The sequence below is a fragment of the Struthio camelus genome, chromosome 28 (genome assembly GCF_040807025.1).
Source record: "Struthio camelus isolate bStrCam1 chromosome 28, bStrCam1.hap1, whole genome shotgun sequence".
Classification (NCBI taxonomy): Eukaryota; Metazoa; Chordata; class Aves; order Struthioniformes; family Struthionidae; genus Struthio; species Struthio camelus.
The window spans coordinates 3,159,601-3,183,035 of NC_090969.1; the positions used below are offsets into that span (position 1 = coordinate 3,159,601).

The 23,435-nt window shown below is 53.0% G+C and overlaps 1 long non-coding RNA gene across 1 annotated transcript; it reads left to right on the forward strand.

Moving 5' to 3' along the window:
- Positions 1-2,655: 2,655 nt before the first annotated feature.
- Positions 2,656-18,673, forward strand: LOC138062644 (uncharacterized). Its single transcript, XR_011136566.1, has 4 exons — positions 2,656-2,974; positions 3,507-3,680; positions 9,289-9,444; positions 14,823-18,673. It is a non-coding gene; the product is annotated as an uncharacterized lncRNA (long non-coding RNA).
- Positions 18,674-23,435: the final 4,762 nt, after the last annotated feature.

A 23,435-nucleotide genomic window follows, 5' to 3' on the forward strand; every position in this document is an offset into this window, starting at 1 on the left:
TGTTTGCCTAACCCAATGCATCACACAGGCTCCGAAAGCTATAATCAGGCAATTTCAGGGTGTGGAGCTGGGCACTAAATAAGTACTGAGATAAGTGCACGCATTGTTCACACGCCAAGAGTAAAAGAAGTTGCAGACAGAGAACACCGCACCGGCCTGAGATCCAGGGGAAGCTGCAAAATCAAAAGAGCGACAGAGCCTTGGGGGCTTGGGGCTGGCGGTGATGGTCCCGGGGATGGGTGCCAGTCGTCTCCCAGCTAAAAGCACCCTAGGGAAAAGCACGAGCGTGAAAAAAAAAACCGACGGAGGAGAAGCAGCCTGGCTTCTGCATCTCTGCACCTCCCCACGCCAAAAAACCTCAGTGTAAGTGTCAATGGCGTCATCGCGGAAAGGTGGTGCTTGTCACAAATAAATCACCCCTTGCCTTTTAGCTGTGATGATAATTATATGGTGTCTTAAGTATCTGTACAAACTGTCAGGGGAAATATATGGTGAGTAAAGAAACTTGGAGCTTGCTAGCAGGGAAATGTTAAGGTGTCTCAGCTTAGCTGCTACAAAGGAACCTTGTCTGGATTTATTTGGGGGTGGGAATGATGAAAGGTTGGATTTCGTGTCCTTTCTTGTCCGTCAGGAGCCATTTAATGCGGTTGTATAACCCTAATGGTTTTTTTAAAAGGAAAATTAGAGAATCCGAGGTTTGGGAACACACACGGTCCTGGGGAAGGGAGGACAGAGGACTCCTTTGCCGCAGTCGGCGGCCTCCGCAGAGGCTGGCCCATCAGCACCTTCCCGCACTGCCCGCCTTGGTGGTGGAGAAGGCCCTCACGGCCAGGGCAGCAGCACCACAGCATTTCTGCTAGGCGAATGCAGGCGTAGAAAGGGCAAACAAGGCCAGAAGTGGGAAAGAGGCTGAAAAACTGTTTCCCTGACCAAGCAGTCTACCCAGGGCTTTCACCCACAGATGCAGATAGCATCTGTGGTTTAGGAAAATCCCAGGCCACAGGTCCCATGGCGCGTTCGAAGTGCTCAGAGATGCTTCCACTAGCAGAGACAGGGTAACGCCAGCAGGCTGGACCCCACGGTGGAAAACAGCAGCAACCAATCCAGATTTAGGATATGCCAGAGCCTTGGGGAGCCGCTTCGTGCCATCTCTTCCGGCTCACTCGAGACGCTGCCCTGCCCATCGGAAAGCAGGTGCAGCAAATGCATCTCTGGGAAAGCAGCTCCTCCTGCTTCTCGGAGCAGAGATCGCCCCGCCGGGTGGCTACACCGGGATACGGCCCCTGCGAGGAGGAAAGCTGCGTCCGGCTAGGCTTTTCAAGGGCACCCATCACCGTGGCCTCGGGGCAGCTCGTAGCCAGGCTGCCTATTGCATCCTTGGCAGTCACTAGTGGAAGCTGTTAAGATATTAACAGCGGCGGGAGGGGGGGGGGGGAGACTGTGATTTTTCTCTGCTCAAACACAGGCTGGGTCGGTAAGTCTGTGTCCAAATGCACTTTGCCAAAAAATGCCCCATTTTCCGTTCCCGCTCTCCGGGTTTCTTCTCCTCTTCACGCTCCTCTGGTTTCGGCGAACCCAAGGCCTCCTCCGCACGCAGGTTTGGTTTGGGCACAACTATTTCGGTTATAGGTGTGGCTGCTTACACAAACTGTAATTACACCAACAAAACCCCCGTGGGAGACACAGTTATACAGACACCAAGGTGCCAAATACGGGTATAGTAACAATTAGCCCTCAACAGAGCCTGGCTATCAAAGCACCATCGCGAAGAAAGCGACGCCAGCCCTGCCGCATGGGGAAACTGAGGCACGGCTTGCTGAGGGTCAGCGGTTGCCGGCGTTAATCCCCGCTGCTGAGCGAGGTGCCGGGGCGGGGGGCACCCCCAGGACCTCCCAGGCGAAGGGTCTGGAAGGAGCCGAGCTCCTCGGCGGCGTGCCGGCGGCAGGACCCGGCCCTTCGCAGAGAGCGGATTTGGGTTAATTTGGCCGCGCCGGGGTGCGAAACGCAATGCGAGGCCTGGGGCCGACCGGGGGGGGGAAGGTGGCAGGAGGGGGCCGAGCTCGGCCTTCCCCCTTGCCGCCTTCCCCTCTGTATCGGGGAGCCACAGACCAGCCGCGACGCGGGGCTGCCGCGCGTCAGAGCCGGCCGGCGGCGCTGCCAAGAGCGGCCAAACCAGCACAGCTCCTGCGGCCGCCGGTGCTGAGCCGGGCCGCGGCCCTCCTGCGGCCTCAGCTGGGGGTTGTTGCCGGGCGCCCCCCCGTCCCCGCTCTCCCGCCCCAGGAGGGGCGGCCGTGCCTTGGGGCCGCGTCTGCCCCCAGCCCTGCGCGGGGGCTGCTCAGCTTGCAAGCGGGGAAGGGGACGGCAGGGCCCTCGGAGCGCTGCCCGGCTCCCCCAGCCCCACAGCGCTTCTCCCCTCAGGGCGTCGCCCCTGGGGCCACATCCTGCCCAGGTTCCCCCCCACCACCACCACCACCACTGGGCGGCACTCACTGCCCTCAGCCAATCCCATGCGGCCATCCACACTGATGACCAATCCTGTGCTGCCACCTGTCTCTGCTTCCAGCCAATCCCGTGCTGCCACCTGGGAGCCCAGCCAATCCCGTGCTGCCCCATTCCCCGGGGGGGTTTATAAACCCTCAGCGGCCGCACTGGGGCCTCTGTGCTGTGGAGGCTCTGGGTGGGCCCTGCTGCCCCTGTTTTAGGGGGGAAAGTGGCATTTTTTTGCTCAGTGAGCCTGTTCACTGGTAATATAGCTCCTCACGGTGGGGGGGCACCAAGGCCTCTCTCCTCCCTGCCACAGGCCTAGTGGGGCCTGTGGAGCCCATCAGGGCCATGGGCCTAATGACCCTTGGGAGCCAAATGAGCTCTAATTAGCCCCTGTTAGGCTCCACAGTGCTGGGCGCTGTCACAACTGTGCCCCTCTCTCACCACGATTAAAACAAAGCCCGTTTGCATGCCAAGCTGCCGGCTGCAGGTAACGAGCTCTTCAGGAGTGAGCACGCTGCTTTTTCTTTTTTATTTATTTTTTATTATTGTCTTCCTCCCCCCCCCCCCCATTTCTCCTTGGCGCTCCTCAGTTACTTTGCGTGTTTATTTATTGGCCTTTTATTGCGGCGGATATTTGCATGGAAACTGTTTCCTGCTGTTCCCCCTTCCTGCTCCGAGCCATAATCCCGGGTTTGGGATATTATAGTTTCCATGGCAACTCGCTGAGATGCCACAGAGGGCCGCGGCCGACTTCAGGTGGGGAGTCGGGCAGATGGAGCCGGTGCGAGACAAAGGGGGGGGGAAAAAACAGCCCACATGTTTTCGTGCTGCCCTTGTGACACAGAGCTGGGTGTTTTGGGGGCTTTCGGGGAGCTGTGTGAGGGGGGACGAGCCCGTGGGGTGATGGTGGGGCAGAGCGGGACTGAAACTGCTTAGTGCCGATCAGGGCCGGGGAGGGCGGTGGAGAGGAGGTAGCTGAATAAAGCTGAAACGCAACCAATTCTTGGGCCTTTTTATAGGCACGGTGTCACTGCAGCACATGGAGATGTGCCCGAGCTGGAAGGTCGGGTCTGTTTTACGGCTCCAAACCCACCCGGACCCGCTGATTTATGAGATCCGTCTGCAGCAGGCTGCATGCGGCTGCTGCCTTGCTGAACTGGCAGCTGCAGGGTGGATGAGCTCCCAGGCCTCAGGTAAAGTCCCCCTGCAGTAGTTGTCTGCATCTGTGCTCCTAATTAGCTCCTTGGCTTTGCTTTCTCTAGCTGAGTCTCTACGAGTTACCCTCCATATGCTTGCAGAGGAAGAGCCTGTGCGCTGAGTTACCCTAGACAGCGGCTACATGATAACACGCTTGCGTCTAGGATAAAAACTTGTGGCCGAAAGGCATAACTCCGTTCAGCAGCTGGACCTCCTGCCAGCCCAGGCATCCCCCTTCACCCTGGTACGCCCAGAGCCTGAGAGCTGGATGGGCTCATGCATCTTGGAGAGAAAAATAGCCTTGGTCCCCACGTGAGGACGGGGAGATGCAGAACCGACTACTTCTCCGTAGGTGGCTCTCTTGGCCCGTTCCCCCGGCCCCGTAAACGCCTCTTCTCCTCTGAACTGGTTTTATTTCAGATAGAGGCCGATGGCTAGTGTTGTGCCTTTTCCTGCTTGGCTATAGGAGGGGATGTCTGGAAATAGTTAACCCCAAGAATGTTGTTGGATTTCTGGATAGATGGGAAGGGGATAGCGTCGGTCTATAAAACCTGAGCAGCCTGAGAGCAGGCTGTTCGCGAGGTCTCTCCTCCTCACATTGCCCTTCTCAGCAGAAGTCAGGCTCTCAGTTTTGCTGTGTTCTCCGGGAGGCTCGTGCAAAGCTGCCCCCGGCCAGCCCAGTGTGTGCTGCATCTCCAGATGGTGGTGGTCCTTGGCTAGACATGCATCTGACTGCAGCTCCCTCAGCGTGGCCCCTTCCTCCAATGTGGGGAAGGAAGCAACCTGTGACTTGTCTTAGAGGTCTGCTTGCTTGGCCTCCTTGATCCTAGAGAGGTGATCGCCTCTTGTAGCCCAGATCCCCTTATTGTGCCGACTTCAAAGGGATGCTGTGAGATTTACTTGTTTCACTTTTGACAAGGAGGCAGGATTAATACCCCTGTGAAGGGAGGGATGGGATGCGTTAGAGTTTGATTCCTGGCCGGTGCAAAGCAGAAAGCAGGTTGGTCAGCATTTTGGAGTTTGAAAGCGCTTTCCCAGCTCAGAGCTTGATGAGTCTGTTCTTGCTGCAGAGGGAACGCATGCAGCTATCCAAGGGAGGTGCTGCTCTGGCGAGAAGAGGCGCTGGATGGGGAGAGGAAGGAACATAGCTATTCAATTTTCCTGTATAAGGAGGCTAGTGTCATTGCTCTTACACATCCCTCAGTTCCAAAACATGGCAGAAGGATAGAGGCCTGAAAGCTGCTTGTTTCTCACAAGTTTCACAAGCTTTGGCAGCTGCATAGAGCAGAGGAGACTGTGAACGTCTGCCCTCCAGGCAAGGCTGCAGTACAAGCCCAACCTCCCCTAGACATCAGAGAATCCACGCAGCTTACCGCTGAGGTGGCAGCTGCAGGAGAAAGTGGCAGTCATAGGATGGTTTAATGAAGGTGAAATGTGAACTGAGTGTGAACGACCTCTTTCCCCAGGCCTTCCCGAAACAGATGCCGAAGCCTTTGGAGAAGCCTTGGTATTTGCAGGCACCTCTCCTGCCCCATGAGCCCATGTGCCGGCTGTCTCCATGCTCAATGTGGGCGTTTTGGGATCACGTTTCAAGGCATAAAATGCACCCTGAGCACTAGATAGGGCCAAACCCAGGTTCTAGGTTTGCCTACAGCGTTCTAGGTTGGGGCCAGGCCCCTTAGATGCTGTGGCATCACAGCAATGGCAGGCAAGGCTTGGGCTCTCCCTTTGCTGGGGCTGGCCTTTGGTACCTCTGTGCCCTTTTTTTTTTTTTTTTTTTTAAAACCAGTCTGTTAAATGGCAGTAGTAGGTGCTGCAAGTCAAGGGCATTTGGATGTTAACTCTATCACAGATCACAGATGGCCTGTTTGTTACCCAGGCACGGCAGTGCTGATTTTGTGTAGGAAAGGGCTTGGAAAAGATCATTTCTCTGGAAAACCAGAACATGACTTCCTGCAACAAAGGAGGGAGCTGTTACTACAAAAAACTGCTGACTGCAACCAGGACACATCTTAGCAGTATATTACTGCTTATTGGAATATTCCCTGTATCTACTTTACCATATGTTTGTCCTCCTTCATTTTAGGTTGTGTTGCTTTGTTAAATTACATGTTTAAAACGAACCAAACTAGGAATGAGAAGAGGGGGGAGAATGGAAACACAGGGGGTAGCTTTTCTTTTTGCAAAACCGTCTTGAAAAATGAGGCACATTATTAAACTCTCAGCCAAATCGGACTCGAGTTTCCTTTTCAATTAGATTTCGAAGGAAAAAAACCCAGCCGTGGTGTATGAATCTTCCATTTTTGATTCCCCTTGTAAGTCACAGTGGAACAATCGGCTGCTCTATTCATGGTACTCTCTATTCATACGGTAATTAGAAAGCTAGGAATGACAGGCCGTTTAATGACGGCTGTAATATGTACCTGCATATAGCACAACAGCTGGTGCACTGTAGAAAATGCAGCCATGTTTCTTTGAGATGGGCTAATAGGAAAATCTTGAGCTAACAAGGAAATAAATCTCCCCAAGGCTAAACTTCGCAGAAAATGGTTTCGTGTGCAGAGAAAGGAATTTTAAACAAGTTGGGCCAAATTCGTCCTGGCTGGAGCTGAACTGGCGCTGCTGCGGATGCCTTCAGCCTGCTGTCGACTTAATAGAGCTCAGAACCTGTGTCTTGGTGGTTTTCTTCGCGTTTATGCTGGCATAAATCAGGCCTGACACGTCCTGAGCCACTGGGTTTACACTGGGCTGTAAAAGCTGCGTCCGGTCAGACACGAAAGGACTTAGCGCTCTGGATCCGGGGCTGTTCCCCTGGGCTGACGCAAGCCGTTAGCTGCCTGTTCTTGCCTCTCTGCAGTACGGCACAAGCTGACAGCCGCAGCAAGGGCAGAGCTGCCTGCTCCGACCCGTGGCCCGGCATCCTGGGGGCTGCGACAATTCCCCCCCTCTCCGGACACTGCCTCACCACGGCAGAGCCCCAAAAACTGCGCGGGCTCACGTTGCAGGGGACGAAGAGCACGAGGGGAGGGTCAAGCGCCTTGGCTGAAGGTACAGATGCTGTGTGCATCTGCCCTGGGCTGAGGGTCCCAGACAGACTTCCAAGCTCAGGCTCCAGTTTTTCAGGCTCCTTTGCCTGTCTGGAGCAAATGGGGCACTTGCAGGTGGCAAAAGACTCAAGGACACAGCTGAAGGCTGAAAGAGCCACCTTTATACGTCCCTAAGCAACATGATTAACTGCTTGGAGGAAGATCTGCAGGAAAACCAGTGCTTTATTTGGGTCACCATGTTCTCCCAGAGAGCTGGGCCCACCTGGGAGCTGCCAGAGCTCTGCACGGAGCAGGTGGAACCATGCAGTCTCTGTGCCAGGTCATGGGGGTTACCCAAGGGAGATGGGCTCTGGAGAGGCATCCTCCCTCCTTGGACACCAAATCTGAGTTCAAAAGCAGGGTGCGGTTTCCTTGGGGAGTTCTTCCGCTAACCAGTCCTCCTTGCCAGGGTCTCCTCTCCCTTCCAGCTTCAGGTCTTGGGTCTGCTTTCCTCTGCTAGATCCAACAGCCGTGGTAGCCCTCATGGTTTTCTTCATGTCTCCTTGGGTGGTGGTTGAAGGGAGCAAAGAAGAGGCAGGCTTTCTGGTTCCTGCTATCACTCCCATGCTCCAGCTTTGAAAAGAAAAGACAGAAAACCGTTCTTCCTGGAGATCTCCTGAGATCCAGTGATTGCCACAAAGCCCCTCTTGCCCAGCTCAGGCATGAGACTGTGGCTGGTTTCAGCTTTGGGCTGGGAGCAAGCACAAGGGTGTCCCTTTTCAGGGGAGGAGAGATGCTGCCATCCAGGGTGCACTGCCCCAGATTGCACCCATCAGTGAGACCTTTAGGTGACCAGCTCTGGAGCAGGCTGGGGCCGCGGTAGGTCTGGATTGAGGGCACAACACAGGTCTTTGCATGGTCTGGAGGAAGGTCCACAGCTGGCAGTGCTAGTAGGGAGGGGGAGCAGGATGAGACCAGTGGCTCCGTTCCCGCAGCGAATGCAGCTATGAGTTATAGCCGCAGGGCTCCTGAGCCCCAGCCCAGCTAGGACCTGCCGGTGCCTCTCTGTGCAGCTATGATTTGCAGCTCGGCCCAGCCCAGCTCACTGCATGCCTTCTCCAAACGGATCCATCTGAACCAGCTCAAGTTCTCCCCAGCACTAATTGATTTCTGCTTCCAGCCATCTCCCTTTCAAAACCCTGCTAACCCCCAACCCTTAGGAACCTGGAGATAAACCCCCAAGGTCTCAGTTTCCTGTATTCAACCTCCAAACATCTGATCAAGTGTCTTAAGCTTTGTGGATTTCTCTTTTTCTTCCCTCTTCTTCCCCTTTCTCAGGCATCCCCTGGGAAGTTCCCAGAATCATTTCTCATTTCTTCCAGCCATCTGCTCCAATCCAAGTAGAGAAAAATCTTCCTTCCTCCCAAACTACCCTTAAAACCGCGTTAATCCAAGCAGGTTGGGTCGCACATGGCTTTTGCAAGGAATGTGGGAAATGGCTCCTCAGCAGGAGAGGACCTCAAAGGAAGCTGGGTCAGGCCGGGCAAAAGCAGAAAGCTTTCCCCTTGCTACCTGCTGCAGGGAGCAGCGCTGGACAGGGAGAACGTGAGCTCAGTAGCTTCGGAGCGGCCATGAAATATGGCGTCTCCAGGGACGAGCCCTGAACGTTGTCAGCCCGTAAAAAGGAATCCTGCAAACAACTTTTCGGTGTCCTTCCAAGGGAGTTGCTGCGCCACTCCGACCCTCCTAGGGCTGTAATTTAAGTGCTCCGAGGGGGTGTGTGTCCCCTTCCTGGAATTGCTGGCGCTCTGCATGCTGTGAATAATATTCCGCTTTTTCCATCTGTGACTAGATTTATGACCCAGCAGCTCCGTTCAGATCTAGGTCTGATTTCGACAGTCGATGCTGGAATGTGATATTTTCCTAAATGTCCCTGTAGTGCCATGAAATCCAGTTATAAAGAAAACAAGGACATGTTTTAACAATAAAACCAATGTGCATGATCTAATTAAATGGCATAATAAAATTAGGAAATAAATGCACAAAGCATGAAAACCTGTTCCTTGAAAAGTGAATCAAATTGGCTACTAAAATGAGCATTTATTCCTTGTGCAGGAAGCTTGGGGATCCTGTCATCCTCCTCCAGGAAGGGATCTCTGAGCTGTTTCCAGGTTTTGGGAAGGTTTGGCCGTTGAGCATTGTTTTTCTCAGAGATCTGGACTGAGCAGGAGGAGGGGTAGCCGAGGTGGGGGGAAAGGGAAAGAAATATTTGCCTAGCGGATGCGTTTACCTGCTGGAAAAACCATCCAGTGCGCAAGGTTAATAAATACATCACAGAAGAGCCCAAAACAACAAAGCACTGGGAGAAGGGGGTTTACTGGTGGGGACCGGGCTTTGTGGGGTTCGCTTTGGCACAAGCCGGAAACAAGCAAGTAACAGCCCTGCAGAGCTGCTGTTGGCAAAAGAGGGAGCAAAATTCCAGACAGATTGGTTGCCCAACTCTCTTAAGCGCCTCTGAAGAGCCTAGTGCTAATAATATTAATCTCTTCTTATCCATAAGCTGCCTTGTGCCCTCCAGCAACAGGTTTCCAAGGCGGATCAGGGGAAACTGAGGCAAAGGATTTTAAGGAGAAGACCTTCTCAGCCCATGACTGTGGCACAATTGCGGCGGCCGTGAGCATCACCAGCTTCAGTGAGGAGCCGTGCATGCGAGGCAGAGGCGGCAGAGGAGGAGGTGAGTTTGACTCACTGTCTTGCAACCTCATATCGCAGTGCTCTGGCAAGGGAAGAGGGAGCGAGGCCAAAGCTGGAGCTGCGTTTTGCAGCCAACACAGGGCAAACAGAAAGGCCTGGTTCTGGCCAGGGCTGCGATGCTCAAGCATGCCCAGCCCTGTGTAGAAACGGCAGCCTTGGGATACTTTGGGCTGTGTCAGAGACTCCTTGGATGGAATTTGTAGTTGTAGAGGACTTGCAATTTTTGGAGTTTGCAAAATTTTGGAATTTGCAAACCTGAGAGTTCAGAATTTACAAACTTTAGAGCGTCAGATCTGCAAACCTTAGAGTTTCGAGTCTGACTAAGAACCCCCAAATCTGCAGTCATCCATGGTGCTGTTGCACATTGTTAGAGTTGAGTTTGCGCAAAGAGCCAAGACGATTTGGGCGGGGGAAAGCGTGATCCACCTGTGGCTTGTAGCCTCTTCCCTCCTGCTCTCCTGGCAATGCCTTGCAACGCCAGTCGAAAATTCCCTTTTCCTTTTCTGCTTGGCACGGCAATCAATCCATCATTCGGCCCATCAATCAATTAGCTTGGCGCGCTCTCCCTCGCAACTGTCTGTGTCATCTTGCATACCCCCATGGTGTTAAATAATTAAACCGTAGCACATTGTAAAAGAGAAAAAATAGTGATCTGCCTTACAGCTGCGGAATAAAACCATTTGGCACCAATGCCGAGATCAGATATCTTTCTGGCATTCAAGGGTGCCTGTATTTCTGGGCCAAAGCTGTGTGTGGGTTGGGGCTGGAGGCCTGGCAGTTCTTAGGGATTTCGGCATACCCCTTTGCTGCATTTTGCAATTTTCACCCCAGATTTCACCCATGTTGAAAGGAAGAACTCCTAGATCAGTGAGAGCACGCGTTTTTTGACGGGATGCAGAAATGGGGGAAAACTTATTCAGAAATAGTTATTGCTCACCATTAGATGATACTCTGAACTCATAACTCAGCACAGGACCTTGGAGCAGTTCAGATTATTGCTTTAATCAGCATTGCTGGGTGTCCATAAGAAAATGGGGTCTTATTTATTGCTGAGGGGAGAACACATTTCGGCTCCGTGCCGGACCCAGCAAGCCTCCCACCAAGGGCCAGTGACCCATGTGCCTTCGTGGCGGGAAGCTGAGCAGCACCTCCGCATCCGTGGGCCTAATGTGCGGCCAGATCCAAACGCCCTCCGTCATTGAGTGGTTGTGGTTGGAGCAGGGGACGCAAGAGGGGTGAAAATCCCAAGAGTTGGGGATTTCTGTTTTTTGCCTTGCAGTTTTACCAGCTAAGAAACTTTCTGATTTATTCTTGGCCCCCATTTTTCACGCTTAAGGGCATGACACACATTATCATTCACCACCTTCGTTTACATGTAGCAAACATAGGTCAATTTATTTCTAAATCCCCTTTTTTATGGCTCTATTGAACTATTTGCCACATTATTTATACGTTAATGCGATGAATCCCTCTGGATATCACACTGTCTAATAAATAACGCGACAAATCATTAAGCAGGGTGATAAAATCAAGCCATTTAAAAATACATCAACCTGTGTTGCTTTCGTGTAAAATAAGCTCCAGGGGCCCATCAGAGAGAGAGAAAGGGAGAAAGAGACACACACACACACACACACACACACACACACAGAGCAAAACACCTTCTATTATTGAATACCGTAGATAGCAAGGAAGTTATTGTTTGTGGGTTGATTTTTTTTATGTAGTTGCTGAGGCTGGAAGGTGAAAGATGAAATGAAAGGGAGATTGGGGGGACAACGTGGGAAGCGTCTGTTTAGTGAGGATGATTGTATCTTGCAGTGGTGTGCACCGAGAGGAGGGGAACGCGTGGGTGAGATGAGCCTGTATGTTTAGGGCTCAGCTGTAAAACCCTGAGTGCTGGGCATGGAAATGAGGGGGGCTGTTAGGGCGACTGGAGATGAATTGGTGCAAAATAGGCTCTGTGGCAGGAGGGTGGGCACCTCTGGAGACTGTCACTGGCAGGGGATGCTTTGCCCTGGGATAGCTGCCATGAGACGACCCGAATCCCGGTGTAGCATCGTTCCCTTGAGCCGGCAACAGGGAGCGAGTTGTTCCCAGCAGCGATGCAAAGACCTTTGAATGCAGCTCAGAGAGCCCAGCTGGGAAAAACTGGCAGCTCGCACTGGAACCATGTGAGATACAGTCAGGGAGGGACCTGGCGATGTGATTGTGGTGCAGGAGACCCAGGAGCCGTTTGGCAGGATGGCACATGCAGGAGCAGCCCAGGTTGGCACTTGGCAGCCTCCCGAAACGGCCTGCTTCACCCGCGGTCACGTAGGTTATGCAGGCAAACCCGGCCTGCCACAACCTGCCAAAGTGTTTGCAGGCTCCTGTCCTTGGAAAAAGAAAAGTGCCGAGCAGGAAAATAGACCCACAGCGCCAGCCCCGGGTCTGATTTCTTATGCTCCTCGAGGAGATGGCCCCGGAAGCAGGCACTGCATGATGGCTGGTGCAGTGCCTAGTTTCTCTGGATGTCCAGCCTGGGATCGAGTCCTCTCCTGCCTGACAGTGCTCCCAAGGAGTCTGGAGATGCAGCCACGAGACTTTGCTGAGCAAATCCTGGGCAGCTGAGCCTGGGTGACCGAACCCTGCGGTGGTGTATGGAGAGGTGGGGTGGGATCTCACTCAGTGACAGGTCAGAAAGCTGAAATCCAGACTAGGTGGGCAATACACTTCTGTGCTTTTTGCAGTCACTGCAGGCACCAAAAAACCTTCCAAAGGACCCGTCTTTCAGGGAGGTGAGCAGGGCCAGTGGGAAGTCAGTGTCAGAAGAGGGACACATACCTTCATTCCCCTGGCCTTGCCTGATCTACCCGCTTCTCAACAACCCTGCATGTGGGTTTGCAAGCGCGGAGGCTCTGGCTTCCGCGGCAAACACACCTGCCATCTCCGTTTGAACTCCCAAATCAGAGGTGCGTTTGCTGAACACCATCTCTCCCAAGCCAAACAAGAAAACCCACATAATTCACCTGCTTGCTGCTCCAGAGCCATTGTTTGCCTCTGGCACTTACAAATGATGTAATCCACTTTATTTGTGTGACAACAAAACGATTATTATAGTAATAAGTATAATTAGCACAAGACAATTACCATAATAATACATTTCCCTTGTTCCAGAGATACTTTTGAAAAACAGGTTTATTTAAGATTTTAAAGAAATAAATAAAAATTGCTCAGCAAGGCACAGCCATAAAATATTTCATTGTGCTGATGCATGAGGAACAAACAGCAGCTTTTTTTGCCAGAGAGGAGCACTGCCTTGGAGGTCACTGGGCTACTTGAAGCCACACCTGAGTCCCCTGCATCCAGACCTCAGGAAGAACTATCCCATCCCATCTCAAAGATGTTCTCTAAACCAGCGGTGTGGGGTACAGCTGGGAGAAAGTGGGAAATAAGTGGGCAACTCAGGAAGGGACACTGCAGTGTCATCTCCTGCCGGATACAGCCCATCAAGCTGAGTGATGCCCCTCGGACATGCCCCATTGCAGGTGATGGGCCACCAAAAGACCCTGGTTTAGTGGCTACTGTGGGAGTCCCACAAAAGACATTCCCTGAAAAGTTTTTCAGGGCTTTTAAAGCCACTTTTAAAGATGCGGCAAGGAAAGGGAGTTGGAGGAACCACCAGCTGCAGCCAGGACTTACAAAAGGATAATTACATTGGTTAGTAAATAGTCTTTTTTTTTTTAAATCACACCCTTTGCGTCCATCCTCAGAGCAGGGAAGCTTTTCCATGGCAACCCGAGCTTGGGTCTGCAGACACTTTGGGGCTGGGAGTTGAGCGTCACGCAAAAGGCTTAGCTGCTTTGCTGGGGTCTTTAGGCAGGGCCATAAACTGAGGGAGTTTAAAAACAGGCCTACTGTGTCCGGGTGCACCGATGTGGAGTCAGAGGGAGGCGAGTTACTGCCAGTACTGCTGTGGGCTCCCTCCATCCCCAAGGTCAATGGAAAGTGTTAGGCTCCGTCGATGATGAAAACATCACTTTCACTGGACCTTGCTTCCCTATGCTAAATCGAAATAGAGATTTAGAAGGCATTGGAGCAGGGCTGTTATTTTTGCCACCTGCCTTCCCGTCAAGATGCAACCTGGAGGACAGGAATTTCCTACGAGTCCTGTGAACACGGGAGAAAGCTTCCCAGGGCTGCCCTGGGAAAAGGCAGGCAGACTCAGTCCTCTCCACAGCGAATCCATCTGCCACCACCTGCTCCAGTGTCCGAACCCAGAACAGCATCTCACGCCCTGCCCAATTCTGCATATCACCGTATCTCTCCCCATGGTGAGGATTCGCTGCTGTCTCATTGGGTTGTGCTTCAGCTGCAGCCTTTCCTTTGGTAGGAGAGGTCAGGGTCAGGTCCATGGAGATGAGTCAGCATCTTATCCCCAAAAACCTCTCCCTTAAAAAAGAGAAAAAAATCCAACCAGCTAGGGCTGCAAGCTTGGCAGAGCCAGCTGCTAAAGACCACAACCAACAAGGCTCCTGCTGCTCCCGCTCTTCAGAGCCGTGTTGCTGCATAGGCAGCAGTTTCATTGCCTCCCTGGTCAAAAAACAGTTCAAAACCAATTCCACTCCCGATCTCAGTCTGCTTCCCGCTCCTGGTCGTCCAACCACTGCTCATGCCCTTGGATCAATTAGTGTTTCGTTGACATGGTGTCTCTTCCAGTCGCAAGCCCCAAGCATTCGATTTGGAGACTCCTAAGGTGGAGGCAGTGGCATTGGAGCCACCTGGTGTTGACTCGCTGATGGCCCAGGGCCTGGAGTCGTCTTTTCATTGAGATGCTGGCCAGAAGGTAGCGTATGGAGGTAGCCAACGGTCGAGGTAGCGCATGCTGGAGGGCTTCATCCAGTACCTGCTGCACAGAGCCCAGTAAAGCACCTTCTGGCTAGACATGCAGGCTGGGGTTATGAGGACGTGAGGGAAGGAGGAGCCACCACTGCCTTGGGAATGTGTTCAACCACCAGCCAGTCTTGTGGTTAAAAGCACCACCCTCCTTTCTCTGCTGAACTTCCCAACCTGTTAGCGTCCACCCATTGGTTTTTGTACTGCACTTCGCCGCAAAGGGCATTTTAACCTTCTTGTCCCAGGGATCTGTGGGACGTCACCTTTTGCTCATTTTCTTTCAGCAAACTCTCCAGGTCGAGCTCTGACCCAAAGACTTTTTCTCTTCCTGTCTTTGAATTGTTTGGTGTCTCCTGTCTGCCCCCTCTCTGACGGTGCAGAAGGCCTTTAGTGTAAATACAAGCCTGACCTTGATATTTTTAAAAGATGCTGTGAAAATTTGCTTTAGGACTATTATTCCTGCTGCCTTATTATTTTCAGATGCAAAGGGAGCAGTTTGGCAGACAGCAGCCGGAGTTAATACAATGCAAATGCGGCGAATCCACCACAGATGAACTCCTTACATCCCAGAATAAGAATACTCCCTTGATTTCTTGACAATGGGTCTTTGGAAAGACACCAAAACATCTTCTGCAAAGGATTTGCTTCTCTCAAGTCTGGTTCAACCCAAAGTTTGTTAGTGGGAGGGGGGTAATGAAAATAACGTGAGCTGGCATTGCAAACATGCACACTCAGACTAAGGAACCGAACACAATTTGGAATAAGCCGTGTAAGCACCACAGTATCATATTCCTTCAATGCTCCCAGCCAGCCAAATGCCAATAATTAGCCATAAATAATACCTAGACTCCTCACAGCAGGTTAATCCACTATAAGCATGAACTGAGCTGGAGAAATAACCCGAGGATGGAAAACAGCCTGGTAGCCAAGTGAAAAGTTTTTGCAGACGAAGCCATTGCCAGACTTCAAGTTGCTGGATATAAACAGTTTCTTGGCTCATTTCGCGACTGCTTGGCCACTGAGCAGCCCTGCCTCCGCGGGGGGTTAGGGTTGCTCCATGCTGCATCAGGGACGCCCCACAGCCACAGTCCTTCCTCACCCACGTTTTGCGGGAAGCTCATGGGGCTCCTGAACTCCCTGTGAGACTCAACAAAGGGTGTCGCGTAGAGGGCGATTTGCTACGCCTGCAAGGGAGGATATACGGGGAATGGCGGCTGCTGGGGACTTCATTCCTCGTGTCAGGAATGAGCTGCCCAGGTTTCCTCCAGATGGATGAGAGCTCAGCCCATCCCGGGGGGATTTACCTACCGCCAGCACTGATCTCAGGCTGGCATGAATGTGAAGAGACGACCAAGGTGCTCGCTTGATATAGAGCCCAAAAATTAGCCAGTGGCAATGAAGGGAGAGGAGAGCTGATGGAAATACACCTTTTTTGTAGGCTCCGCGGAGAGCTTCCAACCCTGAAGACGACGAATTCATGCAGATGTTGTGCAGATGGGCAGCGGCCGTGGGTGGCCGGGAGGTAGTAGATCTGACACCAAGCTGCTGAGATGAAAACTTGACCTGAGCTCCCTCGTTGTCTCTTCTCCCACTGCCCAGGCTAGCCCTGGAACGAATCACCCGGGATGCCGGGTCATGCGCAATTCTCCTTGGCAGGAGCTGCCAAAACTTAGTCTAAATAGAGGACTGTTAAATCAGGCAAATTCTCGTCCAGGACCTCTCAGCTGCTATTTATAAAAGCTGCTGCTTTCCTTAGAGCTGAGCTGAAGAGCATGGAAGGCTCAAGCAATCTGGAAGAGGCTAAGCAAACCAACTGGAGCAGCGTGTCTGGTTTGAAGACAGCGCCGTGTCCGTAACGCTGTGCAGATGTTTAACCAAGGCAATTTAGTCATCAGTTGCTTTCATTTTCCTAATGCTTTTTTTTTCCTCTTTCCCTCCCATATGCTTGAAAAGCTTTTTTATTTTCTTTTTTTCCAACCTCCAAGTGCTCTCTCCTCGCTCCCAGGGATAACCCAGGCCTCTGTCAGGGACAGCCTCCCTCTGTCCCTGTCCCAGGTGGTGAGGGATGGGTCCTCGTGTGCTTCCAAATGTCAGAGGGTAAAAATGAATGAGGAGCCCAGACCTGCAGCCACAGGGGTACCCGTGGACCACAGCCTCCATCATCCCAAAGGTCTCTCTTGGCTGTTTCTCTCCATCCCGGTCCTCCCACCCGGCTCGGGGGCCCCAGACTGTTTAAGGTGGAGGAAGCACTAGGTAGCTGTCTCCTGCCAGGAGCCAGTTTTTATTTTTTAAGAGAAGAGCCCTGGATCCCTCCTGCTCAGGGACTGCTTTCCCGTTCAGCTGGGTTAATCTAAAACAAAGAAAAAATCCATAGCAGAGAGCCCCTAGGAAGGGAATAGAGGGCAGAAACACTCCGTCGGCGGCCCTGTCTCTCCAGCCAGGGCCTGGCACCTCAGCTCTTGCCTCCTATCGTGTATCTGATTCAAATGAAGCATGTCTCAGGATAGGTGCATGAACCCAAGCCAGAGGTTTTGGGGACACGAGTGACCCCACATGTTGGTGCTGGCGCTCTGAGCTCAAAGCAAGCAGTCATCTGTGGCTGGGAAAGAGAGGCAGGGCTGGAGAAGAGGTTTGGGGAGAGGATGGGAGAGTAGAGGGTGGCTGTTGTGTCAGGACAACACCTGGGGATGGGACATTGGGAAGGGATGACGCTGACCTGGCTGCGCCGAACAAACCCCTTTGGGCCATGGCCTGTGGCTGGCAGGGGGAGGACAGGCTGAGTCGGGGCCCCGGAGCCTCCCAGGGAAATGTGGCCACCCCTCTCATGGAAAAATTGGGTGTCAGCCCTGCTCTTAGCTGGGAAAGAGGGTGTAGAAAGGCCATTTTCTGTCTCAGCATAATTTCTCCTTGTCACTTGCTGTGAGGAGCCACATTCCAGCACCACCAGCTGAGTCAAACTTTCCAAAAATATCTCTTTGATGACGAGTTATGGTTTTCGGCTTCCTCTCTTGGGGCAAGATTGTTCCCTACCCCCCATCCTCTCCGTAACAACATCCCTTCCAAGCAGCAGAAAAATGAAACACATGATATTTTACCCCAGATCTCTCCGTCTGCAGCCAAGAAAAGACACGGCTGCATCAGAGCCAAATGTGGCCCCTTTCCAGCTCCCATGAATGGGATATTTGGAAACCAGTTATAATTTTTTAAGGCATTCTCAAAGAGCAGAAGGGGGTTGACAGGAGGACCATGGGACTTTTTTTTTTTTAAAAGAAACACCTCCTGTGTAATTTATCTTAAAAACGCACAGAGAAAGAGAAAAGAGGATAGAGAAAACATGGCTATTGATGCAACTGGTCTTTGCGTGTGTGTCAGTGTGTGTCACCTAATAACTTTGAACCTGGAGGCCAATACCAACCGCATTAGATAGTGATAGTCAGATCTGCCAAATTTCATGGAAACCAGCAGCAGAGAAGAGTAGAAAGAGCCTACAAGAGCGTCCCTGAAAAGAAGGACCCCGCTATAGGATCAACCCTTTGTAGACATCAGAGAATCCACACGGCCACTCGTCCTCCAGATTCACTTACTGTGAACCCAACTTTGCTGTGCCTGCAATTCAAGGGACCTCTTCTTTCCACCTGGGATGCCTTTTCTCAATGACTGGATTTCAGAGAGAATTCCCTTGCCCAGTCCCCTCTGAATTAGCCCCAAATCGCTGCTCTCTTGCGTAAGCTGCATACCTCGAGAGTGACACCACTGCCAATTAGAGATCATATGTTTGCAATTAAGCGCGTTGGTATCGTTGCGAAATAAAATAAAACTAAAATATCAAGTGGAGCCCATTATATTGGCTAATTGGCTGACGGCATGGAGAGGGTGTTAAAATGGGTCTTTTAACTGTGTGTTAATCTCCCCGAAGACAAACTGTTTGTTTTCACATTTTATTGCTCTTACTCCCACACACATTGTATATTTTGACCCAGATGATGGACAGAGTTATGGGAGAGAACTGTAAAAAGTAATTACAAATTATGAAAAACATATATAGCCTTTTCAGCCTTGTGGATAAGGCAGTGTGGCCGGTGTCTTGCAAAGATTTAATGCTCTTGGGCTTTATTATCTCTGTCTAACCATCCATCCTTATAAAGCTATAGCAGTACAGTATGCTACTGTAATAGTCCCAAACAACACAGCCTGCAAAAGCGATAAGGCAGCCTGCGCCCGGAGAATACTCAAGCGTTGTTTTATCGGTTAAGCCATGTTAAATGACCAGTTCTCCAAGGTCAAGGCATTTGGGACGATACCAAAGCCCCATCAATCCCTCTGACTTTAATGAGAACAGAGATTTGGGCGTTTGCACAGGCTGCCCAGGAGCCGCTCGATCTCTCGTTGCAGCTTTCATGGCCCCCATCCCCAAGGATGCAGAACCAGGCTCTCCGCTAGGGACCCACACTGTGTCCCCAGTGCTCTCCCCACCAGCGGCTGACACAAGCCATGTGGCATCCCCCAGGTCACCACCGAGTAGGGAGTGAGCCCCGGTTGGCTGAATTTGTCACAATGGCTTACAGCCACCAAGTCAATGCCGTTGAGTAGACACTGCTGGCATGTCGGGCACCTAGAAGAGCAACTGGGATCTCCCAAACATGACTGCATATGCGTGCAATGTGGCACATGTTGGCCGGTCCCCAGCATGCACAGCCTGGAGAGCCACATTTTATTCCCAATGAGGGTAAGGGTGCCCGGGGCCATCCAGAAAGCACAGCTCCACCTCCAGAGCCTGCCCAGGCAGTATCTCTGGGAAAAAAACAGACAAAAAAAAAGGCACGTGAGGGAAACCCATCTCCAAGGTAGCGTGGAGTGGGAGGTGCTCAGCTGTGATCAGGATGATACCATCACTGGAAGCGCCTGTACCTCACACCCGGCGGGGCTCACGCGCCCAGCGGACGCTCTCCCTGTGCTTCCCCGTCGCCAGCGAGCTAGAGAGGCCGGATGCTGGCAGGGAGCTCACAACGAAATGAAAAACATCAGGTTGGAGACGCTCCAACTCCTTGACAAGGCGACTACTCACACACCCAGATGCCAGATGAGCCCTGGCCAAGAGGCGAGGGCCAGCTCCCCGCGGGGACACCGCTCCGTGCTGGCCAGAGGAACGGCCGCGTGTGGGAAGGGAGGGTTGTAAAAACACCTCTGTGCCTGGGATTTTACGACTTACTTCTAAAAAGATTTAGGTCCTCCAGAAGGCGGTCTTGTGACAGGCAGCAGGATACCGGCTCCCTGTCCACCCTGGTGTGCAGGTGAGTCAACTAATCGACTAAACTGCTGGCAGAACTGGCCAGTTCGAGGTCACTGGCAAAGCCTGCTCCAGATCAGGAATGCGAGGATGTTGTCAAAGTCCAAGATGTGGGAGCTGGATCTCGCCTCACCGACCTCCATGCACCTACAGCCCTGGTGTCTAGTCTGAGGCCGTCTTCCAACTTGCCCTGTTGTGGGGTCGGTGTTGAAGCCAGCTCAGAGAAACTACCGTGAAGGTGCTTGCGCTCTCCAGTGACTCTAGCCAGAGCCTCGATGCTTGCATGGGACAAGGAGGTTGGAAACCCTGCAGCCAGTGAACCATCTCCATCCTTGGGGTTTTCAAGTCTCAGCAAAGCCAGGGCTACTCCGATCGTCCAAGTCTGGAGGAAGCCCTTTGAGATCCCTTCCGGGCAACACCACCTGTTCCTGCAGTCTCAGCTGAGCCAAGTCCTGCTGTGACATCCCCAGGAGTCTCAACAAGAGCCCAAAGTCTTCTCCTGGTCTCTCAGGAGCCCAGCTGGCCTGGGGGGACTGGTGGTCTCCATTCTTCCTCCTGCTATGTTGCATTGGCCTTCAGACCTCACAGCTGCTCTCTGAGCACCCCTGGATCAAAACAGCTGTCTGCGAGGAAAGACCGTCCCTGCTCCCCAGCTGGTCTCTTGGACGTATGAGGAAGAACCCTGGAAAATCTTAACTGGTGATCTAGCTCAGAATTGCACCTGTTTAATTCAATGTGTGATTTTGATATTGATTTACGGCATCCAGGCCCTGGATCTGGGTACTTTCAAATTGATTTGAACCTGCTTTGTATTGATTTAGCTTAAGTCGGTAGACAATCACTTTATATTAAGCAGCCATAAGGCACTTTTAAATCAACCCCTCTGGCCAATGGAGCGCTGGCACTGGCAGCTTAATAGGGAGGTATTCCCGTAAAGTGCCGGTCATCTGGAAGCCAGTGTCTGCACCATTACTGGGGCTGGAAGCAAACGTAATGGTTTCTTTTTATTAGAGACAAAGATCAGGTTTGGATCCAGAGTTTCTCGGGGAGGAAGGGAGCTTTCAAAGCCCTTCACACGTCTGGGAGCGAAGCTTTGCTCATCTCTGAGTCCAGGACAAGCTCTATTGCTTTGGATGGAGTCAGATGAACTGCTGCAGAGGACGTGTCTGAACTGGCGCCAGCGCAGCCGAGTGGAGAAGCAGGGCTGGCATCCAGGAGCTGGTTCCTCTTCACGAGTCACTCATAAAAGGGGCTGAGCTAGTCACCGTCGGCTCCCATGGTCAACAGAGAGGAACAGGAGCATCTCAAGGGTATTTTCTTAAGAATCAGCATCCGAGACAGCTTACGCTCGAGCTATCTTTCCAGTCTTTCCTCTGCCTCCATGCACAAGTAATGCCATGTCCTAGAGGGAGGATTTGGAGTTTTGGGGTACCACCTGAGATGGCTCAGCAGCAGCATCTCCACCTGCGCCTCAGGGATGCCGGAGCCAGAGGGGAACGATGCAGATGGGGCACGTGGGGAAAAGGCTCCAGCAGGTCTCCAGGGTGGCCCCATGGGAGCAAGGAGGGACCAGCTTCTGGGAGAGCCACGTCTGTGCCCTGCACACTACCTGGGCGGCAGCCCCTTGTTTCTCCACGGCTGGAAAACCTCGAGTAATCCTCTTCATTGTGTGGGCTTTATGGCGCTGTAAAAAGGTGTGGACCTTCCCGTCCGGCCTGCCGAAGGAGAGAGAGCGAGAAAAAGATAAATAACACATAACCGTAAATCACACTGAGATTAATGGAGAGAGCAGAAGATAAAGCAAATAAGGGCACGTGCAGCGGCGGCACCTCTCTGGCGAAGCTGGTGTGTCCTTCAAGGAAGAGGGGATGAGGCTGGGCTGGGCTCAACGGAGCCGCCACTCTCCCCAGGCGCAATGTGATGCCGCTCGTGGGGGTGGCAGTGCTGACTGGGTCCCGACTGCCTCCGTGCCTTAGTTTCCCTTTCTCACCTCCAGCTGCCTGAATCAGCTGCTCCTGGGGACCGGCTCTCCCTGCTTCTCCCGGGCTGCTTTCGAGGCTCGGAGGAAACCCCCGCCAATAAAAAGCCCAGGTGGACGGGTCCTAATTTTGGGCTCTGTATTGTTTGCCCGATTGCCATGGTGTCCAAGGAGAAAAAAAAAAGTTTCTGCCCCATTTCAAGAGCGCTGGAAGACTTGGCTCACGAAGCCCTACATTCCTCGGGTTTTTTCCCTTCTCCTTTGCTCTCCCGATTGCCCTGATCTGCCTGGCTCAGCTGCATCCCCTGAGCGCTGCGGGCCAGGCGTGCACCAAGGCCGCTCAGGACTGTTTTTTTCCTGCAGTGCACAGATCCGCTGCTCCTAAGCAGCCCTGCCGTGCGCAAGGGATCAGCCCCGTATCGTACGGGCGGCCATCTCGCCTTGCCCAACGCTGCAGAGCAGACCCAGGCATCCAGGCTCCCCCCTCTCATTCCCCCTCCCAGACGTAGGACCCAGGTGTCCTGGCTCCTGGCCCCCCGTTGCAATGCGCCAGCCCCCATTCCCATCCTGGAGCTGCTGACAAGACCCAGGCGTCCTGGCTCTTGGCCACCGCATCTCCAAACCGCCATCCACTGCCCCACTGCCAAGGTGGGAAATAAAACCCAGGTGTCCTGGCTCCTGAGCTGTGTATCCACTGCTTTTCCCCAGGTTAATAATAGGAGCCCGGATGCTCGCTGGCTCCTTCAAAATGCTGCAGCTGGCTCCGGCGTAAACCAGGAATGAAACCCCAAATAACCTGCCCGCTCTGACCACTGAGCCGCACTCCCACATGTGCTGAAAGATTTATCCCTGGGTAGTTGGCTGGGTTTCTAATGAGAGCCGAGACGGATGCTCCACTCGCCAGTTAATAGGCTGGGTCTTGGATTAGTCACACTAACTGGCATCAATGCGCTGATTTTCTTTTTATTGCACATTATAACTCATGCCTGGGGAGGCGAGATAGAGAGGAGTCTCTCGGCACCACGAAGATACGGCTCCAGCCAGTTGTTCAAAGCTCTCCGCAAAGGACTTGCTGCTTCCCGGATGCCACAGGCTAATGGCAGGGCTCCAGGAGCACCTCGTTGGATGCGCCTTATCGCACCGCGGCTAACGGCACATGAGGGGCCTCTACCCACGTACTCGTCCCCAAAAATCGAAGACCCTGCTGGGCCACCAAGCCGGGGGGAGATGAGGACCGAAGCAAGGTCGGGGCACGGAGCAGTTGCGCCAGGCCGTTGGTCTTGGCGGGGATGCTCAGGACCAGATCGTCCATCTGGGGCTGAAAGTCCAGAGTGGACCAATTCTGCCAGGGCTGGAGAAGTATCCCTGGCCAGGCAGGAGTAGACTGGCCCCGGCGAGCTGAGGCTGGAGCAGCTCGCTCCTGCTAAACTGTTATCTCTCCATCTAGTGACCACAGCACGCATAGCAAGCCGCAGGATGCTCCCAAATCATTTGTGAGCTGAATCGGTGCAGCACGGAGCAAGGTCTCTGGGAAGATGTCCAGAAAAAAACGAACTGGAACTGGGCACACGGACATGCCATCCATGCAGTGCCACCCACCTTCCAAAGTGCAGAGGGTGCCGGCGTCCCTGCACATCTCCCGAGGACACGGGTGCATGTGGGGGAGCCACGAGGCGGGTGAAACGAGAGGGGCTGAGCTTGTGCTGCCGGCTGTGAGAGGATTCGCTTGCTTTACTCAGCTGGCCTGGCGCGTGGTGGCCTCCCTTCCCAGCCCCGCGGCCGAGGCGCTGAGCCAATTTCGGGAGCTCCCTCGGGCCCGCCGGGGGCC